At 38.0% G+C, this 21,210-nt stretch overlaps 1 long non-coding RNA gene across 1 annotated transcript; it reads left to right on the top strand.

Annotated features, from left to right (window-relative positions):
- Window positions 1–1,605: 1,605 nt before the first annotated feature.
- LOC121382707 lies at window positions 1,606–20,925 on the top strand. The gene is made up of 2 exons (XR_005959208.1): window positions 1,606–1,838; window positions 20,166–20,925. It is a non-coding gene; the product is annotated as an uncharacterized LOC121382707 (long non-coding RNA).
- Window positions 20,926–21,210: the final 285 nt, after the last annotated feature.

Raw genomic sequence — 21,210 nt, 5'->3', positions numbered from 1 at the left:
TGCATTCCACAATGGAAAAGAATAGCCCATTGAATTGCGGCAGCAGGTTTCTTTTCTCATTATGTGTGGTTCTTAACCAAATGCACGTCGTCATATAGCCATAAATAAAAATGTTCTTCTTTCCTTCCCACTTCAGCGTTCTACCATCGACCTCCCTCCCTCCCCGTGCTTTAAAAGCTTGATGCAAGGTCCATGAACTGAGGGTTGCTAGTAAGAGTTATGCCCCCTTACACAAAAGTCTTAAAACTCCTTCGACAAAAAGAAATGTCATATTTAACGACGCACTCAACACATTGTATTTATGATTATATGGCGTCAGACATATGGTTAAGGACCACACCGATATTGCGAGAGGAAACCCGCTGTCGCCACTTCATGGGCTACTCTTTTCGATTAGCAGCAAGTGACCTTTTATATGCACCATTCCACAAACAGGGTAGTACATACCACGGCCTTTGATATACCAGTCGTCGTGAACTGGCTGGAATGAGAAATAGCCCAATGGGGCCACCGACGGGCATCGAGCGAGCGTCTTACTCCTTCGACAATTTCCGTAACACATTGTAATGCGTTGTTTAAAATCTCTTACGATGAAAAGTTAGTTTTTTGTTTAACGACACCACTAGAACACATTGTTTATTAATCATCGGCTATTGGATATCAAACATTTGATAATTTGACATATAGTCTTAGAGAAAAACCCCGCTACATTTTTCCATTAGTAGCAAGCGATCTTTTATATGAACCATCCCACAGACAGGATAGCACACACCACGGCGTTTGACATACCAGTCGTGGTGCAGTGATATAAGTGAGAAATAGTCCAAAATTGCACTCCATCCATGCTCGAAAAAACGGCTGCATCTGGCCCGAGATATTTAGTCACAATGAAAAAAAGAAAGAAAGAAATGCTTTATTTAACGACGCACTCAACACATTTTTATTTACGGTTATATGGCGTCAGACATATGGTTAAGGACCACACAGATTTTGAGAGGAACCCCGCTGTCGCCACTACATGGGCTACACTTTCCGATTAGCAGCAAGGGATCGTTTATTTGCGCTTCCCACAGGCAGGATAGCACAAACCATGGCCTTTGTTGAACCAGTTATGGATCACTGGTCGGTGCAAGTGGTTTACACCTACCCACTGAGCCTTGCGGAGCACTCACTCAGGCTTTGGAGTCGGTTTCTGGATAAAAAATCCCATGCCTCGACTGGGATCCCAACCCAGTACCTACCAGCCTGTAGACCGATGGCCTAACAACGACGCCACTGAGACCAGTCTCACAATGAAATGACGTTCGTACGCATAATTTTATCAGAAATATAAAACGCACTGGTCTTCTCCCCGGCATTTCACTGGTGTAAGGATATGAAAGTACGACTATTTAGTATTTAAAGTAACTTGCAACTTGTTTTTTTAAAGTAGAAAAAAACTTATGTAAATTTTCTCCTGTAAGTAGTAGTAGTAGTAGTAGTGTGTGTGTGTGTGTGTGGGGGGGGGGGGGGGGGTAAATGGTAAATGGTATTTCGACAATTTCCGTTAAGTTACGTAAATTTCCGGAAATTTTACCATGAAAGCATAATCATTTCTTTGACGTGACGTCAACAATAGTTTTACGTTTTAATATGTTTTTTGATGTCAAAGCGATACTTCGTACATTATTTAGAATATAAGTTAACTCCAGAATTGTGCTAACAGAATCGCTGTGACATTTAAAATCATATTTATTTTAAATGTGTGTAAATGTAAATTGTACATGGATCTAATACTACCCAATAACAACCGCTTTTGCAAGATTTTCTACAAGTGTTGAGTCGATATATAAATAGAGGTAAGTGTTTACCTGTTGAATGTTTTTAAGACTGTTTATCAGGTCCTTTTAAGTCGAAGATGGGGGTGCGTAGGTACTGGCGGAGTAAGCATGTTATATATTATTGTAGTTTTTTTTGCTTGTTTTATTTCGTTTTTATTGGAGGTTTTTTGTGTGTGAGTTTTTTGGGAGGTGGGGGTGGGGTGGGGTGGAGTGTGTGTGGGGAGACTATCATAACTTCCCTTAAGGGACGGCAAGCGTGCATCTAAGGTGAGGTGTTGCACCCGCCGGTAAAACCCAGTCGCATTTTCAGGCTTTAAACTTGACGGTGTGCAGGAACACCCATGCAGGCGCGGATCCAAGGATTTGTGAAAGAGGTGTGTGAACAGGCTTTAATTATAAATTATAATTATAAAAAGAGGGCCCTTCAATACGCGTCATATATCTTCTATTCTTGTCAGTTTTTAATTATTGTTAAACCACCCACGATATGTTTTCGATTTTAACATTTTAAGCGCTTTTATAACAATTCTAGATATGTACTACTGATTTTGGTTCTTAGTTTATTATTTTATTATATCATTGGACGGGTGGGCCCTAAGACTATATGTCAAAATTACCAAATATTCGACATCCAGTAGCCGACAATTAATAAATCAATGTGCTCTAGCGGTGTCGTTAAACAAATTAAAAAATTTAACTTTATTTGGAGTTGAAAAATGAGCACTACATTTATCACAATTTTATTTATGTCAGAACCATTATTTCGATCAGTTTTAAAACGAGTTGCTTCCCTTATACCACCAACAGAAGTGAATCGATTCCAGAAATTAGAAGTGAATACATTTCCCGTTATCTCTCAAAGCAACACTGAAAGGAAAGGAATATTTGTTTATCAACGACTCAGCACATTTTAATCCGCTGTCGCCAATAAGATATCTCCCTGCTTTATGAGTGCGAGTCGCCGATACATATGTAGTCTTATGTTTCCATGTAGACAAGACACTGGAAAAAAACCCAAAGAAAGAATAGAAAGAAAGAAATGTTTTATTTAACGACGCACTCAACACATTTTATTTAGGGTTATATGGCGTCAGACATATGGTTAAGGACCACACAGATAATGAGAGAGGAAACCCGCTGTTGGCACTTCATGGGCTACTCTTTTTCGATTAGCAGCAAGGGATCTTTTATATGCACCATCCCACAGACAGGGTAGTACATACCACGGCCTTTGATATACCAGTCGTGATGCACTGGCTGGAACGAGAAATAGCCCAATGGGCCCACCGACGGGGATCGATCCCAGACCGACCGCAAGAAAGAATAGAGAATATTTCAGCGCGACTCATGAGATATGATTGCTGATTGCAAACTTCACGAGATGAGATATAAATCATATTTGACAAAAAACATGAAATTTTCTATTGGCAATTTACTTTATTTTTAAAATGCCAGATACCAAATTGGTTCCGGCTTTCTTACAGTGGAGATAACACTTTCTACAGTGTCGATACCACATTTTAGAGTGAAATATTAAAACTTTCACTTTAAAATGTGTTATCGTCACTGAGTGACTGATAACACTTTTATTTCACTGATTTTTAATAAATGTTATATAATAAAATGTTTTATTTAACATTCTCAACTCATTTTAAATTACTGTTTTGTGGCATCGGGCATATAGTTAAGGACGACAGAGATAATTAGAGAGGAAACCGCTGCTGCCATTCCATGGACTATAAGTTTCTACTTAGCAGCAAGAGATCTTTTATATGCACCATCCAACAGACCGGGCGATATATACCACGGTCTCTGTTATACCAGTTGTGGAGCACTGGCTAGACATTGGGAGGAGGGCGATCGATCCTTCAAACTTTCGTTGAAAGAATTGAGGATAGCACATACCACGGCCTTTGATGTACCAGTCATGGTGCACTAGCTGGAGGGAGAAATTGCCCAATGGGCCCACCGACAGAGATCGATCCCAAACCGACCGCGCATCAAGCGAGCGCTTTACCACTGAGCTACCTAACCGAATAGGAGCAACACCATATCGACATTTTGTAATGCAACTCCTATATCGGACTTGGCATTAAAATACACTCGTATCGCTCAATACAATAACAGTGCTCTTTAACAAACGATATGTTCTTAGGTTTTCCGTATTCTGTGAAATAGCTTTTGTGCGCGCGCGCGCGTGTGTGTGTCCAGGTTGTAGGTTGCATGGTACCAAAGAAGAGAGTTCCGTGTCAAACTTCGAGGTGCAAATAGTTACGGAGTAAAAACAGTTGTGGGTGTGACTGGTAGTAATATATAACATTGATTATTTGTGTAAATACTAATATCCATTGACAATAAATAAATACACTTTTATTTGTTATACAGTTGTTTTGCAGTATATACCAGAGGTTGAAACTAATGCGGGGTACCCCCAAAAATGGAACTGCAATTTTCAGCACCAATGACGGCTGCTAATAAAAACGTTAATTAAATGTCTTAAATGGTGTGTGACACCTCAGTTTCTTGCAGGTAGATTAGATTTATTGATGTCCTTCCTGGATGTGTTGATACGCTGCTTATATCAGTTTTATTAGTAAACGTTAATATTATCGCCAATAGGAATTGATTTGGTCTATTAGAACCTGTAAGAAAATGAAGTCACTCATCCCTCTAAATCAATAAAAAGGAAACTTGACTTTTTGGTAAAATCACGTAAAACTAGTTACCTACATACCTACCTTTTGTAAAATATGAAAGAATTTTTTTTTTAAATTGAATATATGTTGTGAGATTGTATATTGCAAACGATTAGGAGGAAAATGCGTCCAAACATTTAAAACAGGAATATAGTCCCTGTACAGGGTTCCTACAAGAAAGAAATATTTGGGTATTTGCAGTTGAGCTTTTAAAATGCGGGTGCCAAAGGAAATGGAGTTTAGGATCCCTAGACACATTTTCCCATCTCTGTTCACCTTGTTTTATATATTCCTTCCATATTGTGTTATCCTGCTGTACATATGAAAAGAATAGTTTTATAATCATTCAAAGCCAACATTAATCATACAGTAGTATTAATATTTTTAAAAGATCAACTAAAAAATATAAAATATGTAAATTTTGGGTATGGCATCATACCCCAAAAATAATTTTTGGGATGCCATATACCTTTGTTTTACCTTAATGGGGTGGCTGTTCTCTATTTAAAGATAAAAATCTGGCTTATGCCTCTGCACTAGAAACTGTGCCTCCTCCCTCCCCCTCCCGTCCGAATATCGTTCATATGGGCCTGCCTACCCATTCTGCCCTGGTTGATTCTGGTACAAGAGTACGATATAACTCTTCAGTCAGGTTACCCACCGATGTCCCTCGCCGATGGATTGCAATGCTTCCCCGGGCACTCCGAGAGATACGTGTATCGTAGTACGTTTATAAAACAAGCGCAGCTCATGACAAATACAGCATGTTTCCGGAAATCTTCACAGACGTGCCGCAAGTTCTCGTCCAGGGCGAGATCTCGTTTCAGGCGGCACCTGTCGCTCTGTGAGTGACATAATGGCACGTGTGTGCCGTGTCGCTGGCAAAGGCATTCGGGGCATTCTTCCTTCTTAACTATGGCATGATTTATTCGCACAAGATACTTTTGTCAGAAAGATTAGCATCCGACTAGCTTTTCTTGTTCTATCCCGGTGGGATAGCCAGCTCACAGATAAGTTCGCTTCCTGATCTGTTGAGGGTAAAGAAAGTGCGCTGCATCACTTCACTTTTATTACGTGTTAAGGTGGCACTGACTCACGTAAAACGGAAAGGAAAGGAACGAAACGGCAATCCGAACATCCGATTAAAAAACATGTTTACTGCTTAATTATTCTGTTACTTATATATCCTCAAATATCAGGTTTAAAAAAAAAAAAAAAGAGAGAGAGAAAATATTCCGCATACGGAACTGGATGCAAAACATGTTACATACATATATATGTACAAACAAAACACATACGAACATCATACTATTGTAATGACTGAACAAGGACTAATTATTAGCAATCATTAATAAATTTACATACTACACTAACACAGGCTGGATTTCGGTTTTACAAAATGAATATAAATATAAATGAAATTTAAACGCCTTTTACGACTAAAACCTATCTAGGGAACTTGCACTCATAACGTATACGTCACATAAAGTAATCAAGTTTGAACTTGACATGTAAGTAACCACCACGGAGTTGCTTCAATTTTCAGCATATATGTGGGTTCTTGTCGTGTGATATCATAAAGGACACATGGTGTCCTCTGAAATTGATGTGTTAAAGTATGTATGCAAATGTCGGACTACAATATTATTGAAATTTTGTAATTATGGATCTAGCAGTTCCTTAATTGAAAGCTTTGGCAGTTGTTTATCTGTGTTAACGAAAACATATTGGGATTTTATTGCGAAGCATGCTACAACACACTTACAAAATATAAAGAGGAAGAAGAAGAAGAAGAAGAAGAAGAAGAAGAAGAAGAAGAAGAAGAAGGAAGAAAAAGGAAGAAGGAAGAAGGAGAAGTAGGAGAGAAAGAAAGAAAGAAAAAAAAAGAAAACACCCATCAAATAAACACACCTAAACAGCTTCTTGATGGTTATGTAAGATGCCCCACGGCTGAAAAACAAAAGTCGAGAAAAAAGGGGAAAATGATACAACACGAGCCAACTGCTTTTTGGCATCTCTCAACAGTTTGTGGTCTTGACACTTTAAAAATCGTGAACTGGATGTAAAGCTGTCACTGAGGTAATGCAGGTTGCCGCACAGTCTGATGTTTTAACGCAATCGGCAATTATCGGATGTCTTCGGCCCAAACACGGTTTTCACCGAGAACGTCATGGCTACCGCCTCGACTGATCCATCACGCGATGACAACACCACCAGCGCCACCAGCGAATGGTGTCAGTTTTGTTTTCGTTACGTTGAAAATCTACACTACAGATGGTATGATACCCCATCTAACTTTAAAAATAGTATGTGTGTGAGAGAGAGAGAGAGAGAGAGAGAGAGAGAGAGAGAGAGAGAGAGAGAGAGAGAGAGAGAGAGAGAGAGAGAGAGAGAGAGAGAGAGAGAGAGAGACACACAGAGACACAAGAACATGAATAATTTTAAATATTAAATGCAACCCCCCCACAAAAAAAAAAAAAAAAATACACCCAGTTACTAGGGACTTAATTTCGTTTTTGTGCCTGTATATCCAATAATGGCGATTTTCCATGAGTTTTTGAAATTTTTACTATTAATAACTGTACAAGATCGGCACATTGTAAATAATAGTGGTACAACCCAAGGTTGCAAAAGGACGCGAGAATACTCAAGTGTATTCTAGGAAATATTTTGATGTTTCTTCTACTCTTCGTTTTTCCATTTTGTTGAGGAATTCAAGATCGCTGATAACGTTTTTTTCTCTTTTGGGGCTGAGCATACTTTGTTCGGAAGGTGGTGGTGGTTGGGGGGTGGAGAGGGGGATCTATAAACAGGAAATAAGTAGCAGTTAATTCTCTTTTGGTATAAGGAGAAATTTATTTTTATTTTAGATTTCCTGTAACTCGATTTAATGACATCTGACCCCTTCCAAAGATGACTTTCTAATGCATCCGTCTAGACCCCACAGAACCCCCCCCCACCCATACCCCCCTAATCCCCCCCCAAAAAAAAAACAAGAAGAAGAAGAAAAGAAACCAGTCCCCCCTCCCAGAAAACCAAACAACAAACAATAAAAAAAACCCCTAAAAATACCCACAAAACCCCCCAGCAGTGTAGTATGGGACGGCGTGCATTTGAGATCCCGAACACGCTATGGACTTTTGTGTCGTGGTTAGGCCATCGGTCTACAGGCTGGTAGGTACTGGGATTTTTAATCCAGATACCGATCCAAACCCCGAGTGAGTGCTCCGCAAGGCTGAATGGGTAGGTGTAAACCACATGCACCGACCAGTGATTCATAACTGGTTCAACAAAGGCCATGGTTTGTGCTATCCTGCCTGTGGGAAGCGCAAATAAAAGATACCTTTCTGTGACGACATCGGGTTTCCTCTAAAAAAAAACAGTATCAGAATGACCATATGTTTGAATGAATGAATGAATGAATGTTTAACGACACCCCAGCACGAAAAATACATCCGCTATTGGGTGTCAAACTATGGCAATGCAAACAAATAAGGTGATGAACAACATCAATATAAAAATTCAAGATTTAAATAAAAACAGTGTAAAGAACTGTGCAAAAATATAAATATCACAGATAGATACTGACTTTTACTCAAAATTTCAATGTGTGCTGTATTGGCCATTCTCAAAGAGAATGTTACACCCCTGCACCACGGTGAGGTTACAGCACGCACAGGGGGCCATATGTTTGACATCCAATAACCGATGATAAGATAAAAAAAATCAATGTGCTCTAGTGGCGTCGTTAAATAAAACAAACTTTACTCTTTTTTTTTCACTATGGACACGGATCTTGTTTGGATAAGAGTCTAGGCCGGTCGAGAGTAGGAATTCTCGGCTACCTCTCCATCCTGAAAAATCATTATTCATTAAGAAAACCGGACCAAAAAAAAAAAAAGCAGAAAAAAAAGCTCCTGCCATTGTCATATGATCTGCATTGAAGGTAGCACCTCATTCACACAACACCTGTGGCGGTGTTTTTCTATTTGTTTATTTTGTTTCGCATAAACGGCATGTATTTCTATGGAGGAAGCGCGAGGGTGGCTGACTTGCTAAATGTATGGTTAGGTTTCCTGCATGTATTTTTCTTGAGGGCGGTAATATGTCAGTGTCACATGTAATGAAAATGTTAGCGCTTTTCCCTCGCTATCCGATTGCCACCGTGTCCCTGATTACTTTTCAAGAAATCCACATTTTCTGTTCTAAACGTCCTACACTTTGTTTCAATACATGTATTTGATGATTCTTTCAATACACTATACGTTTGGCTGGGTCCAACTGACAGACCCCCACCAGTCTGGATCCGACACGATGAGGAGGAAACGAGAGGTACAATAATGTAGTAAAATGCGTAAACCTGGAGGTAACAGGTTCCTTGTGCAGTATAGCATATTATACAAAGTTAAATATAACGACACACCAGAGCACATTGATTTATTAATCATCGGCTATTGGATGTCAAACATTTGGTAATTTTCACATATAATCATAAACACTGGCGTAGGACGGGGGCCCACTGTGTGTGTGGGGGGGGGGGGGGGGGGGGGGCAGCCCACACTGTATGTATGTATGATTTAAACAAAAATGTATACAGTAAAAAAAGAAAACAAAAAGGTTTGATTGGGTGGGGTTGCCTCCGCTGCCCCTCTCGCTACACCACTGGTCATAAAGGAAATCCGCTACATTTTTTCATTAGTGGCAAGGGATCTTTTACATGCACCATCCCACAAACAGGATAGCATATACCACGGCTTTTGGTGCACTGGCTGGAACGAGAAATAGCCCAATAGGCCACCGACGGGGATCGATCCCAGACCGACTGCTTTACCACTGGGCTACATCCCGCTCTCGCATAGCCAGAGTACTCTGACTGTAAGAGAGCTAGGCAGACATCTGGACGGTTATGACGCTCTCATTACAGCCCGTCGGTGGCACCATTGGGCTATTTCTCGTTCCAGCAAGTGCTCCACGACTGGTGTAACAAAGGCCGTAGTATGTACTATCCTGTCTATGGGATGGTGCATATAGAAGATCCCTTGCTGCTAATCAAAAAGGGTAGCCAATGAAGTGATAACTGCGGGTTTCCTCTCTATATATCTGTGTGGTCCTTAACCATATGTCTGACGCCATATAACCATAAATAAAATGTGCTGAGTGCGTCGTTAAATAAAACATTTCCTTCCTTCATTACAGTCAGAGCAAGCTATGTACGTTTTTCGCAATCGCTGCCTACCAAAGAGTAGTATAAGATTCCCACTCTTAATACCACAACAATCCTGTTTGACGTCAAATACATTTACATCGATCATTTTCGAGTTCCTTGATTAAAAAAAAAATCCACATATTAATCACTAATACACACACTACAGAAAGAAACCCGACAGCACCCACATTCAGTTGACTAAGGTCGCTGACCTATATTGTGACGTAGCGTCACATGATCGCCCACGCGGTAAGTCCGTCTTCCAGGGGTCGTCTCAAATGAAAATACGACAAATGCCCGACAATCACCAATTAAATTAAAATACTATTATTAAATGATCTAACATTATATATAAAACATTGTTTAAATGTACAGAAATACAAATTAATCCCACTGTCCTACATTGTATATTTATAATGTTAGGCCTACTGATTAAGATTAAATAAAACGTCATTAAGTCCATGTGGTGTTTTAGTTTGTAATTCATATATATATATATATATATATATATATATATATATATATATATATATATATATATATATATATATATATATATATATTCAAAACGTTTCCCTTGCTAGGCGGTGGTGTTCATAATTGCTAAATGACTGTTCAATTGGGGTAAAAGAAGTCTGATATGGAATGACAATTTGTATTTGACAAAGAGAGTATTAACTAATGTAGATTTACATGGATATAAATCGATGTCGCTACGATGTCCATCAATTCGTAAAGGCAACATACCCCTGTCTGTCCTATATATTGCATACCGCATTGTTTTGCAAATGATAAGATAAATACCATTTGAAGAACAGCATGTGATACGAGTAGTATGTTTTATGGGACAAACGCGTCCAGTTTGACTGCTTTTAAAGTGTGTGTTTTCTTCAAGAAATTGTAATTTCTACATTTACTTTTGCCACATTTTAATACAGAGTGATTTTTATTAACATCATTAGATTGTAGTTTAGAATGGACAAGCATGTATTTAAAATTGAGGAGTCTTTTAAAAGCAACAATTGGTTTGTATTGTGCTAGTACTTTGAGTTTACTAGGCTGTTCGAGAATTCCCCAATACCTGAGTAATATGTGACCAATATTTGGTAGGAATGGGTTGTATGTTACGACGAAAGGTATTATTGTTATTGTTCAGAAGTAGATGCAGGTGATTCTAGATGCTTTTCTTTGGGGACAATAAACGTTTTTCCTATAACGTTATCTGCAATGGGAGGAGCGTAAAGTCTATTTAAGAAATGTTTTTTCAAACCTTTTTTTTAAATTCAGTTTATAACGTGTCACTGTTCGAAATGATTCGGGTGTACCTATTAGCTTGACTGAATGGAATTCCTTTTTTACATCTTTTTTTTTGGCTGAACTGATTTAAAATGTAAATATTGGTGTGTGTTTGTTGTTTTTGTATGAACAGGTTTTGAAAAAGACCCACTATCTGTTTTGATAACATCAACATAAAAAAAATGTCACTTTATTCCTTGAATATGTGTGTGTAAATTTAATGGTCGGGTGCTGTTGATTGGCAGACTAGATGAATTTATTTAAATCTTGCTGAGAATGGTCCCAAATAAAGAACATGTCATCTATATATCCAAACCAAAATAACGGCGATTTAACACATTTGCTTAGTAAGACTTTTTCAAAACAGCTCAAATAAATTAGCATAACTAGGGGCCATTCTTGTACCCATTTCAGTGCCTTGTATTGGCATAAAGTTTTCACTATTAAATTGAAAATTATTTTATTCTAATATTGTTAAAACTAATTTATTAATTGTTTTAATGGGTATGTTAGAGTTGTAATTATTACCAGTAAGTATTCTTTCTAAATTGCTTCAATTCCTTCGTTGTAGGAATGTTTGTGTATAAAGATGACACGTCCTTAGTTACGAAGAATGTGTCTTTGGATATGTTCAGTATATTATGCAATTTTGTAAGAAAGTTCGATGTGTTACATACATACGAGTGTAATTTATCCACGTGTGGCTTCAGAATGTCATCTATGAGACACAAGACACGTTCTGTTGATGAATTACACCCGGATATGAGTGGTCGTACTGCATTTCCAAGAGGGAGATATTTATTAAGAGTTTTATGTATTTTAAAATATAAAATTGTGGAGTCTAACGTTCCTCGTACTTTAAACACTTAAATACCTGCTCTGTAATATCTTGATCATTGCGCATTTGATATATTATTTTGCTAATATTTTTAACATGAGGCTCGGTTATGTCTGTTTCTGTTTTTGTTTTTGTTGTAAAAAAACGTTTGTCTGATAGCTGTCTGTTAACTTCTGCGATGTAACTGTAATTGTCCATAATTACAATGATGGAACATTTGTCAATTTTTTTTTAATGACTATTGAATCATCTATTATTAATTTACTTAGTACCTTCCTTTCACTTTTTGATGTATTTCCAAAATATTTCTTTTTGTTATTTTCTTTCAATATGCTTTGTGTTATAATGTGTATGAAGACGTCATGACATTGGTCTCTATCAGGAGTTGGACTGAATTAAGAAAATAATAGTTTGTATATACAGTATCATTACTTTCATTTTCGTTAGCACTACGAACATATTGGCCGCTAAAACGCTTTGGTTAGTGGGTGTTGGAGTGTGACACAATGTTAATCCTTTTCCTAAAAGTGTGTACTCTGTATCGTTTAATTTTCTCTTGCAAATGTTAATTATCGTTTTCTTTGCCATATTGATTCCGTTGCTTTTGCGTTTAATACGTTTCCATTACTTGCGGTTTTTGATGGAGATAAACCTGCGATTTCCACCAACCTTGTTAGTTTGATCAGAGTTGTATTTATATCTGCCGCTATCTCGTCCTTCGTCTATGTCAGATTTACCGGTTTGAGATTGCTGGTCCTTTTTCTGGGAAGAACTGTTTTCCAGTCCGACCCATTTTGTTCGTTTTGGTTTTTCTTTAACATTGTGTGAGGTTTTAAAATTCCTATTTTCATTGTTTATCGCCATCTTCTTTTCTTTAGATTGTAACCTTGTTGATGTATCATTCTCCTTAGTTGGGCAATTCCGCTCTGTTATATCCGGTACATTTCTTTGACGATTTGCGAATACAGTAATGATGTTCCGGAGTTAGCATCAGCAGCTTTGTTTCGAAAATCAGTTTTATTCTTCATTATTTTTGTTTGATCGACTTGTTTTGTTCTAGTTTTGTTATCCTTGTTATTTGTTGATCGTATCCCATCATCTTTGTTTTTAGTTGTTTGGATAACCAGTTTGTAAAACTCAATTCTATACGTGGAATGAGTTTATTCTTTTCATGTAGGCCCTACTTTGTATTGTATGTTATTGTTAATGTGGAACACTGTTTTCTTGTCATTGTTTAAATCTTCTTTTAAGATTTTTTCATGGAGTACGTTTGTCTTTTTTCAAGCGTTTGTACGCGTAGGCAGTGATATTGAGAAATGTTTTGTTTTTTTAATGATGTGTAACGACGCTTCTTCCAAAGTTCTTTGTATTTCTTGAACAAATCTAGTCGACTGTTCGTTAATATATAACCTTGACGGTAATTTTTTCTTTTAAGCCTTTTGGAATAATGGAAACTTGACTATATTTGTCTAGGTACTCTGTGCCAGGGATGTCGTAGCTTGTTACTGACTATTTTCAAGAGCTCCTGTTCAATATGGAAAGTATCCCTGTTTGTCATTGTATGCATAGACGAGAAAAATAATTGATAGAACTGGATCTTCAGATACGATAATGGTAGTGGATATTCTCCTAATGAAGTCAGATTATAACACATATTAAATAAAACACCACCACCAACAGTTCGATAACTTAATGACATGTTTCGCCATTTTTGCCTTTTTCAAATTAACAATAAGATGACGTCACGTCATCCTGACATCATTGAGACAAACAGTTTATAATTGGATGTGTATAATGTATCCTATAATTTACCCATGATATCCATGTCATAAACCCATGTGATAAATAGAGATTATTATACGAGTTTGTGTGTTATACTGATTTTACGAAACGAGTGTCAGAATTCAGAGTGTAAAATCAGTACGACTCACACGCGAGTGTAATAATTTCTTTATTATCCATATTATTATTGTTGTTTTCTTTATGAATAACAAGACCCAACTCAAAATGCTTCAGCCAAGACTAGAAGGAGACGACGAAATGATGTCATATTTCAAATGCACAGTCTGAGCTACGACTGGAGAAGCAACATCATTTTATGACGTCGCTTCCCAAAATTACGTCACTGCACTTGTTATTACACGTGCGCTTCGTATGATGATTATTAACTCGGTTATGTTGAACCATATAGATACTAATTTAGTTTATTATCCACATAGTTCAAGATATTCAGGGAAATATAATCAGTATGACCCATGTGTGTCATAATGATTTCATGTGCACCACGAATGACGCAATTTTGTGAAGCGACGTCATAATTTAATGTGGCTTCCTCAGTGTAAACGCTTATAAAAAATAACGTCATTTCGGAAAACGACATCGTTTCGTCGTCTCGGTTTAGTTACGTTTCAAACATTTTGACATGGTCCTAGCTTGTTATTCATAAAAATAATATTTGGGATAATGTGGATAATAAAGAAATTATTACACTCGCGTGTGAATCGTACTAATTTTACGAAACTCGTGTCAGGATTCATGTATTACCCTCACTTTCGCTCGGGTAATACAATAATCCTGACACTCGTTTCGTAAAATCAGTACGACACACAAGCTCGTATAATAATATCTATGTATTAACCCGGTTAATAATGGTATGCAAATTCTCTAGGTAATGTGTTGCTGTGGATGAGTCATTTGCTTACAAGCCAACAAGACATGTATACCTGAGCGTAACGTTTTCAAATATTTAGTTAAAATGCGTGATGTCAAACTAAGTTATGCTAATCGTGATGACGTCATATTACCGATGGCGGCGACTTTAGTACTCTGATTTACTAAAATTTGAATTAAAATGCTATTTTAGAAGTGTTATAGGATAAACAGAATTCGCTACTAGTATTTTTTAATATGTAAAATATCAACCTTGTCTAGTTAATCGGTATTTGTCTTGGCAGTCTTGACAAATACCGATTAACGTAGACTCGGTTGATATTTTCCATAATTTATTAAAAACCCCAAAACCCACTCGTGATGAATCCTCTATATATAATATGCACATCCAAACACCGCCTCCTCAAAAAATCACAATATTAATTCATGCTATTTTTTATAGTCAATTTTTTTTTTTAAATGAATGCATTATTTAGTTTAGTAACTTTACGCATTACGTAATCTGTATTGGCAGGCTCGTAGGAAGCGGGGCGGGCTGGGGTGAATGGTTTGACTTGGCCACTACTTGTGCCCCCTCCCACCACTAGAGACTGTCCCCCTCCAATAGATTGTTCTCCCGGGCCCCACTTCAGATATTATTCCCACAGGTCTGATTGGTTCTCATTTACAATGTAATCGAGATTTATTTTTTAAAGTTACAACATTAATAAAACGCCTGCAGCAGGAGTTCTGTAACTAAATAATTTAGACTGTCGTAAGTGTATAACTACGCGAACTAATGAACGAGATAATAAATACTAAAATTCTTATGATCGATCACCCAAATAGTATAGTATAGCTACGATCCGTGCCCATGACTGCGTGCATTGTTTAACTGTAAGCACACACGTATCACCCTTCACACAGGGAACGCTGGTCTTTTTTAATATGGTATTTACTACAAGTTATTTATTTCTGAACCGATTGTTTTCTAAATTGCATAGAATTTTTATTTTTATTAAATATTTCCAAAACCCTTTTACTTTTCTTCCTACGTCAAATCAGACTGAAACTACAACCCCCCCCCCCCAAAAAAAAAAAAACCCAACAACAAATAAACCCAAACACCCCCCCAAAAAAAACAACAACAACACCCCCCCCCCCCCCCCCCCCCCCCCCCCCACACACACACACACACAAAACAAAAACCCTCCACTGTTAATGGAGGCTAGGCAGGACTATAAGATAACATGGAATGAGTGATACGAAATGAAGACCTGCATTTCCGGGGAATGTTTTTAGAATGCGGAATCTATGAAATCTTTATATTTCTATTATTCTACAATTTGATTTGAACAACTGCACACGCTGTTTCTTTTTCGTCTGCAGTTACCGTCTCGTTTATAACAACAACATTGATATAGAAAATAAAACTTATACCCCGCAATGCCATTGAACTATGCACAACGAAAATACATCAACAGGACCACGAACATTTCCGGGAATGTTCTTGCTGGTGTTTCGCAAAATGCGAGCGTATTATTTCCCGCTCTCCCGCTTGGCACCCGTCACGTGATAAACTGTTTCCCGTTGCGCAGTGATCGCCGCCACGGCTGTTTCCGACAGCTCCGGCCTCCTGTCCGTTTACACAACAAAAAGATACACAGACAGTTTGTTTTGCCTGGGACCAACACTGGTGCGTACTGACGGAGAAGCCCGCCACGTGTTGTCTTTATCTACATGCCGTGTTTGCCTTTCCATACCCCGCCACGTCCACACACGTCCACACACCCACAAGGTCAGCAGTCGTTCAAATGACACACATTTGCTTTGAAGTCCGCATCAGCATAATATTTATATTATTACTGGTTTAGAGACTAATTCTTCTTCTTCTTCTTTCGTACTTGATGTTACCGGTTTTAATGCTAAAATTGGAATTTCAGTAAGGTGATTTAAACTAACTGAAATAGGCCCTAATGAAATAATCCGTACGGATTCACTGTGCGATTGAGACTAATGTGCACGATGCTGGTTCTAATAACCATAGCGACAACATAAACACAATTTCTCTTTAAGATTACACTAATACATTAGATTGGAAGGATAATATTTAATGACGTTTCAGTCTTCCGTTCAGTCGATTTTTATTTCCCATTTTTAGTCACGTGACTTAAGGTGGATCCTACTAGATCAATTTGGAGTGTTTAGGATTAAAGCTACTGAACAATACTGTGCTATATATTGTTTTCTGTGGGGAAAATGCACAATATTATAATCGGCTTTCGTCTGAAAATCTTTTGCTCAAGAATCGTAATTACCACGTAGTCAAAGTCTTACTAGCTGTTGCTTCATGGTATTGTGGTCTATTGGAATGCGTCTTGCGACCCAATAACGTATTCTGAGTTATGAGAGACTGTTCTCTAAAAGCTTGCTTGTCCTAACAGACGCTGAAGCTCCCGCTGGCAGAGCACTATGGGTCACCTCACCACGTCAAGCAATGACCATGGATGGGTTTACCATGTTCGACGTCTTGTAACCGTAGTTGGAATGTGCCGGGGTGTCATTAACCAAACATTCCTTTCCTTTCCTTTCTTTGGTTACAGGATGAAACAAAACAGTGATATATATGATCATAGGGCTCAAACGCACTTAGTGTAAAAAACACTGTCAATTTTAAAATTTCACAAAACTATGGTGTCGTCACTGTGTCGTTAAAATACACATAGTTTCATAAATCTGATGTCGCATACTTTTAGTTTTATTATCTTGGAGTTCACTCATAACATTAAAGGGACATTCCTGAGTTTACTTCATTGTAAGATGCTTCTGACTAATAAAATATTTCTACGATTAAACTTACATATTAAATATATTTTCTTGTTTAGAATATCAGTGTCTGTATATTCAATGTGTTTCTGGTCGTCTTAATATTTGTAAGGAAATAAAATGCAATTTAACCTACTACAAATATTAGAACGATCAGAAACACGTTTAATGTACAGCCACTGATATTTTATGCAGACAAATATATTTGATATGTAATTACAATCGTTAAAAAGTCTCTGTTAGTCGTTAACATCTTAAAAAGTGCAGCAATCGCAGGAACGTCCCTTTAAACGTTTATAGTTCGGAATAGAACAAACGGAACAAGGAGAAATCTGACATCTCTCCCCGAAACACAGTCAGCCGATTCCAGATAGGGGTGTCAAGACAGTCGTGCTTCTTCTTGTAGCCTTTGTACTAATATCTTATTTTAATATTATGGGTAAACTCGTGACGGATCAAATTAAAGTCATGTGGCGTGTAATTTAGGAAAATGTGTTTATTTAAAACACAGTATGTAGCAACCATTTGGTTGTCAAACACTGACAGCCTTTTACATATAATACTCTCTAACCCTGACCCAGTATTTAAACAGAACAGTGGTAAAGGACACTCAAACTATCCTAATGAGTCTCAAAAGGTTCCCAAAGGCTCACCCAACATAAATTAACACAACTCACGCACCTCGCCTACTAGAGAGTTCCCTTGGGATCGATAATCTCGCAAAATCTCTTGCAAGTCTTATCGCGTGTTTCACGTTTAACGCATGCGCGCTTCTTCGGGGCAAATCTGAGTTCTTATGCGTTGTTAGGTCCTCAAGACTTTTCAAGGACTCTAAAGGCTGGTATTTTAGGACAGGCAAGCCATTTGAATGTTAAGACGAAGACTGGCCCCGTGGCAGTACAAATCGGATGATTTAACAAGTAGATTGTTTCAAATGTTACACCACTGTGACGGCTGGGGTTTGGTTGGCTGAGGAAATATTTGTAAAGATTCGATCATGTTGAACACCATCTCTTCATTATCGCGTCTATTTAATTAAACTGTGATCTAATTAATTGGTTTTATCCCCACAAACCAGCTTTATGTAATTCATACAATTATCTTTCATTTACCCAGTGAATGGAATGGTACAAATGCAAAAAATAAATATCGTCTTTGGTAGGGGGTGGGGGGATGTGTGTGTGTGTGGGGGGGGGGGGGGGGGAGGTTGAATGTGAAGTGAGCCCGCGCATGTATATGTAATACACAGATAAATAAATAACAAACATATTATATATATATATATATATATATATATAGACAGATAGGCCTAGATAGGATGGTGGATGGATGGATGGATGGATTAGATAGACAGACAGAGAGACAGACAGATAGACAGATAGAGAGACGGAGATTGTGATGCACATACACGCGTTCGTTCATATACATATATAGGAATGAATGTATTATTATTTATTTAGATACTAGTAAATGAATATTAATAGCCATTCGGGTGTACACGGAAATTGATATTTCCGAGTTGTCAACTCATAAGTACAACTTGTTTACGTTCGGATGCACGTCTAAGGAAATAGGTTCCGGTTCTGTTAAAATATCAACAACAATCTGTCACCGACAAATTTAGCTCTTTTTACTACTAATAAAATAAATGAAAAACACTTTTGAAAACAATTTTATTTTAACGACTCAAATGTTTGGCATTTTTACTACATGAATATTATGAATGACGTTGTTTTCCGAAAAGCGCGAAGAAGCATTAAGACAATTTCCCATTTACAGTCTCTGCTTTGTTGTTGTTATTAAAGTGGAGTTTAGAGAAACATTTCATCGCCATTTTGTTTCTCAATTAAAAGGTGAAGGTCGCTCGGATAGCTGTTTTCTTTCCTAGTTTACAACTCGTCAAATGGAACTCCAGAGCATTTCGAGTACTAGTTTCAAGTCGGAAGTTTGTCGAAATGGTAATTAGTAGCACGTAGAGTTTAAATAGACTTTTATGCTGGGGTGGGCAAGGACGTATCCAGAATGTTGTAAAGGGGGATAATAATTATTAAAAGGGCAGTTCGAGTTTGTCGAAGGCAAAACAACCAAGCTCTCAAGAAAATTTTAAAAATAAAGATGCTATGAAACGCGTTTTTAGGGCAATTTAGTATTGTATATTGTAGATGATGAATTAATATCCCCCCAAAAAAACATCCCCCCCGCCTCCAAAAAACCCCAATAAAACACCCCAACACCCAACCCCCCAAAACAACCAAAATCACTACAAAGGACACTTCAAATGGATGAGTTGGGGGTTATTGGACCCCATTGACTCCCTCTAGATCCGCCAGTTTTGGGGGTGAGGGTAGGGTGGATAAAAATGGCCCCTGCTACCCATATCATCACGTCTGGACTAGCCCTAAAGTACTTTTAACCGACATTGTCGAAGCCCACATTACGACGTGAATCCTTGACATACATACAACCCACGTCTTCAACCCGAGGCAGACGTCTCCCAGGCGTCTTCACTTCACGCACGAACGTCCCTGAAGTACAAAGTGGTTTTGAAGTCGGTGTGCACTCATAAAGCTCGATATTAGTATTAATATTTAAACAATAGATCATCCACTTTGCTTTCCTTCCATGACGCATCTTTCTTGAATTCCGTTCGTTAGGCAACACACAGAAATTGCTTTGTTTCACGACACCACTACAGCACGTGTATCAAGTAATTATCGGCTACTGGATGTCAAACATTGGTAATTCTGAAAAGTAGTCTTCAGAGAAAACCCGCTATATAATTGTGTTTTTTTCATTTGAAACAAATGATCTTTTACGTATGCATTTCCCCACAGATAGGACACTACGCATCACAGCCTTTGATAAACAAGTCACGTGACGCTGGTTGGTACGGGGAAGAAACAAAACGATGGGTCTTCCGAGGTGTTTAGATTCTACAACCTCAGGCGAGCGCTTTACCGACTGAGCTAATTCCCGCTACGTGTACAGTTGGTGTTCTCCATGCTGACGTTTAAACAACCGTGTGGCGTAGTAAAACTGGCGCTAAAACTGCATGTTGTATCAAGGCAGTTGACGTACGATATCATTCTTCTTCTTGTTGTTCTTGTAATGCGAAAGCTCAGACAGGAATCCCAGTAGCTCGAACAAATGCTGAGTCGAATAGTTTCTCGTTCAGGGATTGATCTGAAGACCAGACTTCACTCTCCACTGCTCCTGATAGTGGGGCAGTGTTGCAGGAAATGATCGCGGTCCAGAGTATGATAACCGATGGCAGTGAAAAACTCTTGAGTTAATCAAAGCTGTGTTTGTGTGCAGCAACGTTAAATAGTGAGGAATAGTGATTATAGATGTCTCAATAAATAATCTGTGTTTGCACGTGCCTATAAATGACATATAAAACCAATCTCTATTGTACAAAGTTATTACATTTTAAAGGAGCACAGGCACTTCAAAAAGGTCTTCAAATTCCGGAGAAGAAAACATCAGCAATGCCAACAGTGCGCGGATTTTGTTAAACGTTTATATTCTGCACTTGCAGTAAACTATTTTACAGTATATGTAAATTATCTTAACAGATAAATCATTTAAACTCAACGTTTGATACACCAACCGTTGTCAAAATCGTGATCTACCCCTCAATACACAATAAACAAGAATGTTAACTCCGTAAATAAGGCGCCATGAAAGAGACGCCTGATAAACCCACACTTGTTAGAATCGTGGATCCGCCCCCGAATACAAATATTACTGACAATAAACAATATGCGCTGACTCCGTAGATAATCTGATGAAAGAAGCGCTAAATTTATTGTATCCCGTGATTCCGTGATCAAAGTGTTAAGTTCGTCTGACGACAGTTGAAAGTGAGGCTGTCGTAAA

The sequence above is a fragment of the Gigantopelta aegis genome, chromosome 10 (assembly GCF_016097555.1).
Source record: "Gigantopelta aegis isolate Gae_Host chromosome 10, Gae_host_genome, whole genome shotgun sequence".
Classification (NCBI taxonomy): Eukaryota; Metazoa; Mollusca; class Gastropoda; order Neomphalida; family Peltospiridae; genus Gigantopelta; species Gigantopelta aegis.
The sequence above is the reverse complement of the archived record's forward strand: the minus strand, read 5'-3'. Positions and strand labels throughout refer to the sequence as shown.